Genomic DNA, 8484 nt, shown 5'->3' on the forward strand with positions numbered 1-8484 from the left:
AGGCTCTGCCCAGAACCAGCTGACGGTACTGGAACCAGGGGGACCTATTCAAGATTGTCTTCCTAAGAACCAGGTAATGGTGCTGGAACTCAGATAGGCAGCAGAAGGTCCACAGTTAAAACAAAAGTTGCTAGGCCACGAGCCGGCCGTAGCTACCAAAAATCCACAGTCCTACAGGGGGAGCTTGTCCTAATTGGCACTACAGAACCAGCCTTGATTGCCAGTTCCCGCAGCCCACATAGGAAGCACCCAAACTGCAGGCACCATAGAGTCGGCTAACCCGACCGCAACACGACAGGACAATGTATTGGAGGCAAACTGACCTTGACACTACCCAGAAACAGCTGGCGTGCTGGAACTGGGCTGTACAGGAGGGAGTACCCGTGCCAAAGACACTTCTGAGCAGCAACTGGCGGTGTTGGAGCCCAGGGAATAAAGGAGAAGCAGAGTGTAGGCTGAGGCCTAATTGGAGCAAGTTGAAAGGGAACCTTTAACACCCCCCAGGCGTTAGCAACTAGAAGATCCACCTTGTGCAGCAGTAATGCTGCACAAGGAAAAGGTGGCTCTTTTAATTATGCTCCTTGCACACGCTGAATGAAACACTTAGAAAATTAGGCCCCTCATACCGTGACACCGTCCCGGTGGTGGGACTTTCCTTCTTAATGAGACCCAGCACAGCTGTCATTCATACCCCCTTAGCGCCGGGCGCACCCTTCTGAGCAATGATCTTTGTGTACCGGAGTCTGCGCTGTTATCCCTTGGCCATGTGCAGTTAGCGCTGCCCATCTTCTGACATCATTTGATGTCAGCCTGACTGCGCCTGTGCAGTCGCGCTGCCCGAGATCAGGCCCCGCAGTGTCTTCTGATTTATTCACACTGCGGGGCTGGGATTCATGGCCTTGCGCTGTGCATATCTTAGCCTCTCTAACTCATCTCCTTCTGCCTTCTTCAGAGTGTGCGGCGTCAGCTGATCCCTAATCACATGCCACGGCCGTGACGCCGCACAGTCTGAAGAAGGCGGAAGGAGATGAGTGTGCGGCGTCAGCTGATCCCTAATCACATGCCACGCCCGTGACGCCGCACAGTCTGAAGAAGGTGGAAGGAGATGATTGAGAGGCGAAGATATGCACTATGCATGCCCATGAATCCCAGCCCTGCAGTGTGAATAAATCAGAAGACACTGCGGGGCTGGGATTCATGGCCTTGCGCAGTGCATATCTTAGCCTCTCTAACTCATCTCCTTCCGCCTCCTTCAGAGTGTGCGGCGTCAGCTGATCCCTAATCACATGCCACGGCCATGACGACGCACAGTCTGAAGAAGGTGGAAGGAGATGAGTGAGAGGCGAAGATATGCACTGTGCATGCCCATGAATCCCAGCCCCGCAGTGTCTTCTGATTTATTCACACAGCGGGACTGGGATTCATGGCCTTGCGCAGTGTATATCTTAGCCTCTCTAACTCATCTCCTTCCGCCTTCTTCAGAGTGTGCGGCGTCAGCTGATCCCTAATCACATGCCACGGCCATGACGCCGCACAGTCTGAAGAAAGCGGAAGGAGATGAGTGTGTGGCGTCAGCTGATCCCTAATCACATGCCATGCCTGTGACGCCGCACAGTCTGAAGAAGGTGGAAGGAGATGATTGAGAGGCGAAGATATGCACTATGCATGCCCATGAATCCCAGCCCTGCAGTGTGAATAAATCAGAAGACACTGCGGGGCTGGGATTCATGGCCTTGCGCAGTGCATATCTTAGCCTCTCTAACTCATCTCCTTCCTCCTCCTTCAGAGTGTGCGGCGTCAGCTGATCCCTAATCACATGCCACAGCCGTGACGACGCACAGTCTGAAGAAGGGGGATGGAGATGAGTGAGAGGCGAAGATATGCACTGGGCATGCCAATGAATCCCAGCCCCGCAGTGTGAATAAATAAGACACTGCCGGGCGTGATCTCGGGCAGGGCGGCCGCACCAAATGATGTCAGAAGACGGGCAGCACTAACTGCACATGCCCAAGGTTGAACATAACAGCGCAGGCTCCGGGACCGATTCAAACAACGCCGAGGAGACGGCTCACAGCGCCAAGGGGGTAGGAATGAAGGCTGTGCTGCGTCTCATTAAGAAGGAAAGTCCCACCTCTGGGACAGTTTGAAGGTACGAGGGGACACATTTTATAAGTGTTAACTTCAGCGTGTGCAAGGAGAAAAACTAAAAGAGTCACCTTGTCCAAATGCAGCATTAGTGCTGCACAAGGTGGCTCTCCTAGTTACAAATGCCTGGGGGGGTGACAGGTTCCCTTTAATTTCTGTTGTTGTGTCAGCGTGGAGGTCGCAGGACACATTGCCGGATACACAGCTGGGGATCAGCTGACGTTACTGAAACCCAATAACACGGCAGCAACTGTTGACTGTGCAAACGGCACTTCCGGGCAGCAACTGGCGGTGTTGGAGCCCAGGGACAGCAGGAGGAGCAGACTTGAGCAATTGCCGCACACACAGCAGGGGAGCAGCTGGCGTTACTGAACCCCACTAACACTGGAGCTTGTGTTTTTCTCTGTGCAGACAGCACTTCTGGGCAGCAACTGGCGGTATTGGAGCCCAGGGACAGCAGGAGGAGCAGACTTGAGTGATTGCCGCACACACAGCAGGGGAGCAGCTGGCGTTGCTGAACCCCACTAACACTGGAGCTTGTGTTTTTCTCTGTGCAGACAGCACTTCCCGGCAGCAACTGGCGGTATTGGAACCCAGGGATTACAGAAAAAAAGAGTGTAGGCCGAAGCCTAATTGGAGCAAGTTTAATTTCTGAAGTTGTGTGCGTTTGGAGGGAGCAGGAGCAATTGCCGCACACACAGAAGGGGAGCAGCTGGCGTTACTGAACCCCACTAACACTGGAGCTTTTGTTTTTCTCTGTGCAGACAGCACTTCCGGGCAGCAACTGGCGGTATTGGAGCCCAGGGACAGCAGGAGGAGCAGACTTGTGTAATTGGCGCACACACAACAGGGGAGCAGCTGGAGTTACTGAACCCCACTAAAACTGGAACTTGTGTTTTTCTTTGTGCAGACAGCACTTCTGGGCAGCAACTGGCGGTATTGGAGCCCAGGAACAGCAGGAGGAGCAGACTTGAGTGATTGCCGCACACACAGCAGGGGAGCAGCTGGCGTTACTGAACCCCACTAACACTGGAGCTTGTATTTTTCTCTGTGCAGACAGCATTTCCAGGCAGCAACTGGTGGTATTGGAGCCCAGGGACAGCAGGAGGAGCAGAGTGTAGGCCGAGGCCTACTTGGAGGCAGTTGAAAGGGAAGCTTTAACCCCCCCCCAGGCGTTTGTAACTGAAAGAGCCACTTTGTGCAGCACTAATGCCGCACAAAGAAAAGTTGGCTCTTTTATTTATGCTCCTTGAAAACGCAGAACTAAACACTTATAAAATGTGTCCCCTGATACCGTGAAACCGTCCCGGAGGCGGGATTTTCCTTTGTAATGAGACGCAACACAGCCGTCATTCCTACCCCCTTGGCGTAGTGTGCCGCCTCCTCAGCGTTGCTTGAAACTGTCCCGGAGCCTGCGCTGTTATGTAAAACCTTGGTCATGCGCAGTTAGCGCTGCCCGTCTTCTGACATCATTTTGTGTCAGGCTGACTGCGCCTGTGCAGCCACGCTGCCCAAGATCTCGCCTCGCAGTGTCTTCTGATTTAATCACACTGCGGGGCTGGGATTCATGGCCATGCGCAATGCATATCTTTGCCTCTCACTCATCTCCTTCCGGCTTTTTCAGATTGTGCGTCGTCACGGCCGTGGCATTCGATTACGGATCAGCTGACGGCACACAGTTTGAAGAAGGCGAAGGGAGATGAGTGAGAGCCTGAGATGAAGATATGCACTGTGCAAGGCCATGAATCCCAGCCCCGCAGTGTGAATAAATCAGAAGACACTGCAAGGTGGGATATCTGGCAGCGCGGCCGCACAGGCGCAGTCAGCCTGACAACAAATGATGTCAGAAGACGGGCATCCGTAACTGCGCATGGCCAAGGTTTAACATAACAGCGCTGGCTACGGGACAGATTCAAACAACGCTGAGGAGGCGGCGCACGGCTCCAAGGGGGTAGGAATGACGGCTGTGTTGCGTCTCATAACGAAGGATAGTCCCACCTCCGGGACGGTTTAACGGTATGAGGGGACACAATTTATAAGTGTTAAGTTCAGCGGGTGCAAGGAGCATAACTAAAAGAGCCACCTTTTCCTTGTGCAGCATTACTGCTGCACAAGGTGGCTCTTTCAGTAACAAATGCCTGGGGGGAGGGGACAGGTTCTCTTTAATATCTGTTGTAGTGTCAGCGTGGCGGTCGCAGGACACATTGCCGGACACACAGCTGGGGATCAGCTGACGTTACTGAAACCCAAGAACACTGGGTCATGTGTTGACTGTGCAGACGGCACTTCTGAGCAGCAACTGGCGGTGTTGGAGCCTAAGGATTGCAGTTCAGGTGGTAGAAACATGAACACAACAGGAGACCTGGATACTGTAGCCAACCAATTATTTAGTGTGGAAGAGGACTGGCAAATTCCTGCGAGATCCAGGCCTTGTTCATTTAAAGAAAAGTAAGCCGGTCAATGTTATCGGAGGATAGTCGCATGCGACGGTCTGTTAGTACACCACCTGCGGCACTAAAGACGCATTCCGATAATACACTAGCAGCAGGTCAAACCAGCACCTCCAATGCATACTGGCTAAGCTCTGGCCATGTATCCAGCTTAGAGAACCAAAACTTGAAGGGGGAAGGGCCGTCTGGGAGTACACTGAGAGGGCAAGACATATAGTCTGTCACCATCTGACGGAAACGTTGCCTCCTGCTGACTGGAGCCGTCTGTGATGGTGTAGACATTTGTGGCGGGCATACAAAACTGTGCCACAGTTGGGCCATACTGGTCTTGCCTTGTGCTGAGGCACTGCTTCTGCTCCCTCTTTGTGCAGAGCTTCCTCCACTGCCTCGATGCACTGAGCTGCTTTGTAAAGCATTAGCAGCATTGCTCTCAGTTGGTCTGGAGAAGATGATGGAATTCACCAGTGTGTCTTGGTACTCCCACATTTTACGCTCCCGGTTCAACGGTGTTATGAGGCTTTGTAAGTTGTCCCAGTAGCGAGGATCTAGGAGGGTGTATACCCAATAATCAGCCGTGTTGAGAATGTGGGCGATGCGGCGGTCGTTTCTCAGGCACTGCAGCATGAAATCAACCATGTGCTGCAGACTGCCAACTGGCCAAGAAACGCTGTCCCCTGCTTGAGGCGTGATCTCTGCCTGCTCTGCATCACCCCACCCTCGCTCTACACACTGACTACTGGAGAATTTTGTTATTCCCTCCTCTGGACAGATGTCTTCCTCCTCCATTGACTCCTCATCCTCCTCACAAAATGTCCCCTGCCTAGGCCTTTGTGAGGAACCACGTTGCGCTGACTGTCCAGAAGCAGATGGAATTGGTGACTCCTCATCCTCCACCTCTTCCTCAACATCATCCCTTAGCGCTTGCAGTGTTCTTTTAAGCAGGCAGATAAGGGGGACAGTTATGCTGACTAGTGCATCATCTGTACTCACCATCCGCATGGAATCATCGAAGGCACGCAAAACCTGGCAGACGTGCTTCATAGTGGTCCACTCAGTGGTTGTGAAGTCTGAACGGCGCGGAGTGCGACTTCTTTGCGCCTGATGCAGCTGGTACTCCATTACTGCTGGCTGCTGCTCACACAACCGCTCCAACATATGTAACGTGGAATTCCACTTGCTGGGTAGGTCACATATGATGCGATGTTCCGGAAGGCGGAATCGGCGCTGGAGAGCTGCAATGCGCGATTTTGCCATGCTGGAATGACGCAAGTGAGCACACTCTAGGCGGACCTTGTGCAGCAGTGCATCAAGATCCGGATAGTCCCTCAAAAAACTCTGAACGACCAAGTTGAGCACATGTGCCAGACATGGGATGTGAGTGAGTTTGCCTAGGGCCAGAGCTGCCACCAGATTTCGGCCATTGTCACACACTACCATGCCTGGCTGGAGATTCGCTGGCACAAACCACACGTCGCGCTCCTGCTTGATGGCATTCCACAGCTCCTGCACTGTGTGGCTTCGATTCCCCAAAGAAATTAATTTCAATATGGCCTGTTGACGTTTGGCCACAGCTGTGCTCATATCGGTCGTAACAGGTAAGCGTTCATGGGTCCATGTGGAGGTGGACTGTGACGGCTCCTGCAGCGCTGATTCTGAGGAACTGGAGTATGAGGAGGAGTCAATGTGTACAAACTGGATTCCTGCAATCCTTGGAGTTGGCAGAACATGTCCTGCACCACTCGCACTATCTGTACCTAATGGGCAGTGAGGGAAAGGTATCGTCCCTGTCCATCGTGACTGGTCCATGCATCGGTGGTGAGGTGGACCTTGCTGCTGATGGCGTTTAGTAGCACATGTTTAATGCTTTCCTCCACATGCTTTTACAGGGCAGGGATGGCTTGCCTGCTGAAATAAAAGCGGCTGGGCACGTTGTATTGTGAGACTGCCAATGCCATCAAGTTACGGAAGCTGTCAGTCTCCACCAGCCTGAATGACAGCATTTCAAGAGACAGTAGTTTTGTAATGCCAGCATTAAGAGCCTGTGCTCGGGGGTGGTTTGCCGAGAATGGCTGCCTTTTCTCCCATGCCTGTGCTACCGATGGCTGTAGACTGGGCTGGGAGTGTGAGGATGACTGGTAACGTGGTGCTGTAGGTGGAATTACAGTGGATCTCTGGACAACAGTGCCAGAGATTCTTCCATGGCGATCCTGTGAGGAAGCCGAACCAGCTGTGTGTGAGCTGGAGGAAGAGGCAACAACAAGAGCTGAAGAGGTGGTAGGTGCTGCTGTAGGTTGGCCTAGGTCTTCAGTGTGTTTTTGTAACTCCACCGCGTGCTTGGTCCGCACATGTTTCCACATATTTGTGGTATTGAGGTTGCTGACACTTTTCCCTCTTTTGACTTTCTGATGACACACCTTGCATTTGACAAAGCAAATGTCATCTGCAACTGTGTCAAAAAAGGACCAGGCACTGCAAGTCTTGGGAGCGCCCATTTTGGCTTTTGGAAGAGGCATGCTCCTAACGGGTGCTGAAGTGGAGGCTACAGGCACCGCAGTCTTCCCCCTCCCTCTTTGGGCCTTTCGGGGAATCTCTTCCTCAGAGCTGCTCCCACCACCTTCCTGTACCTCACGCCATGATGGGTCAATACCTCATCATCTACACTACCCTCTTCTACCAACTGCTTCTCCTGGGTAGTCTCGGCAGCACAGTACGCACCAGAGAGTGGCACCTGAGTCTCATCATCAGATGCGTACTGAGGTGTGCTGATCGGAGGCACTGGCCCACCCGTCTCTTCAGAGTCAGAGAGAAAAAACTATTGGGCATCACTGCATACAGCCTCTTCTTTCATTTCTCCAATGCTGCTTGGCTGGCCCCCTCTTTCCAAGCCAAGAGATTCAGAGAACAGAAGTAGAGATGGCTCCTGTCCTGGGCTCTCTGACTGCCTGGGCAATTTGGCATGTGGTGAAGAGACAGATGAGTGCTCTTCAGTGCTCTGTGCCTGAGAGGATGTGGTACTAATTGAAGTCGATACGTTAGCTGCCATCCATCCGACAACGGCTTCAATTTGTTCATCCCACAGCAGCGGGGCACTGCGAGCTCCGACAAAGCTGCGCAAGAAGGACTGTTCCCTGCTAAAACTAGGGGATGATGCCAAGTCACCGGTGCCCACAGCAGGCACAGAATCCCCACGTCCTCGCTCTGCTCAACCTCCACGACCACGTGCCTTACTCCCTGCCTTCTTCATCTTGGTAGACTGTTATAGATAGGCAGAAAAGTACTAAGAGCTTAGTGTGCTTATTCCTGAACAGCTGCTAACAGGTACAAAGAACACTAATTTTATCAAGTGTGGACTAGACTTTAATATGAGCTAATGTGGCCTACACAACTCTAAAGTGGAATGTTTGGTGAACTTTATTAACTGTTTGTTTTTTCCACAGAACAGACTACAGACTGAGCTGCACTCACACAGAGACCGTGCAGACAGCCGTTAACGGCGCGCAAGGCCAAAAAAACTCATCTATGTAATCCTATATAGTGTTTTTCCACAATCTAGCAGGATACGGATGGAAAGCCACTAATAGGATAAATTTGAAAAAATGTGCAGCAGGCTGCACTATTTGAAAAACGGACAATGGAACGGCATGAGGCAGTGACGCACCCTGAGCTGACTACAACCGGCTGTGGCGGCAGAACAGACTACAGAGTGAGCTGCACTCACACGGAGACCGTGCAGACAGACGGAGACCGTGCAGACAGCCGTAAACGGCGCTGCAAGGCCAAAAAAACCTCCTCTATGTAATCCTATATAGTGTTTTTCCACAATCTAGCAGGATACGGATGGAAAGCCACTAATAGGATAAATTTGAAAAAAGGTGCAGCAGGCTGCACT

Source organism: Ranitomeya variabilis, chromosome 5, assembly GCF_051348905.1.
Source record: "Ranitomeya variabilis isolate aRanVar5 chromosome 5, aRanVar5.hap1, whole genome shotgun sequence".
Lineage (NCBI taxonomy): Eukaryota > Metazoa > Chordata > Amphibia > Anura > Dendrobatidae > Ranitomeya > Ranitomeya variabilis.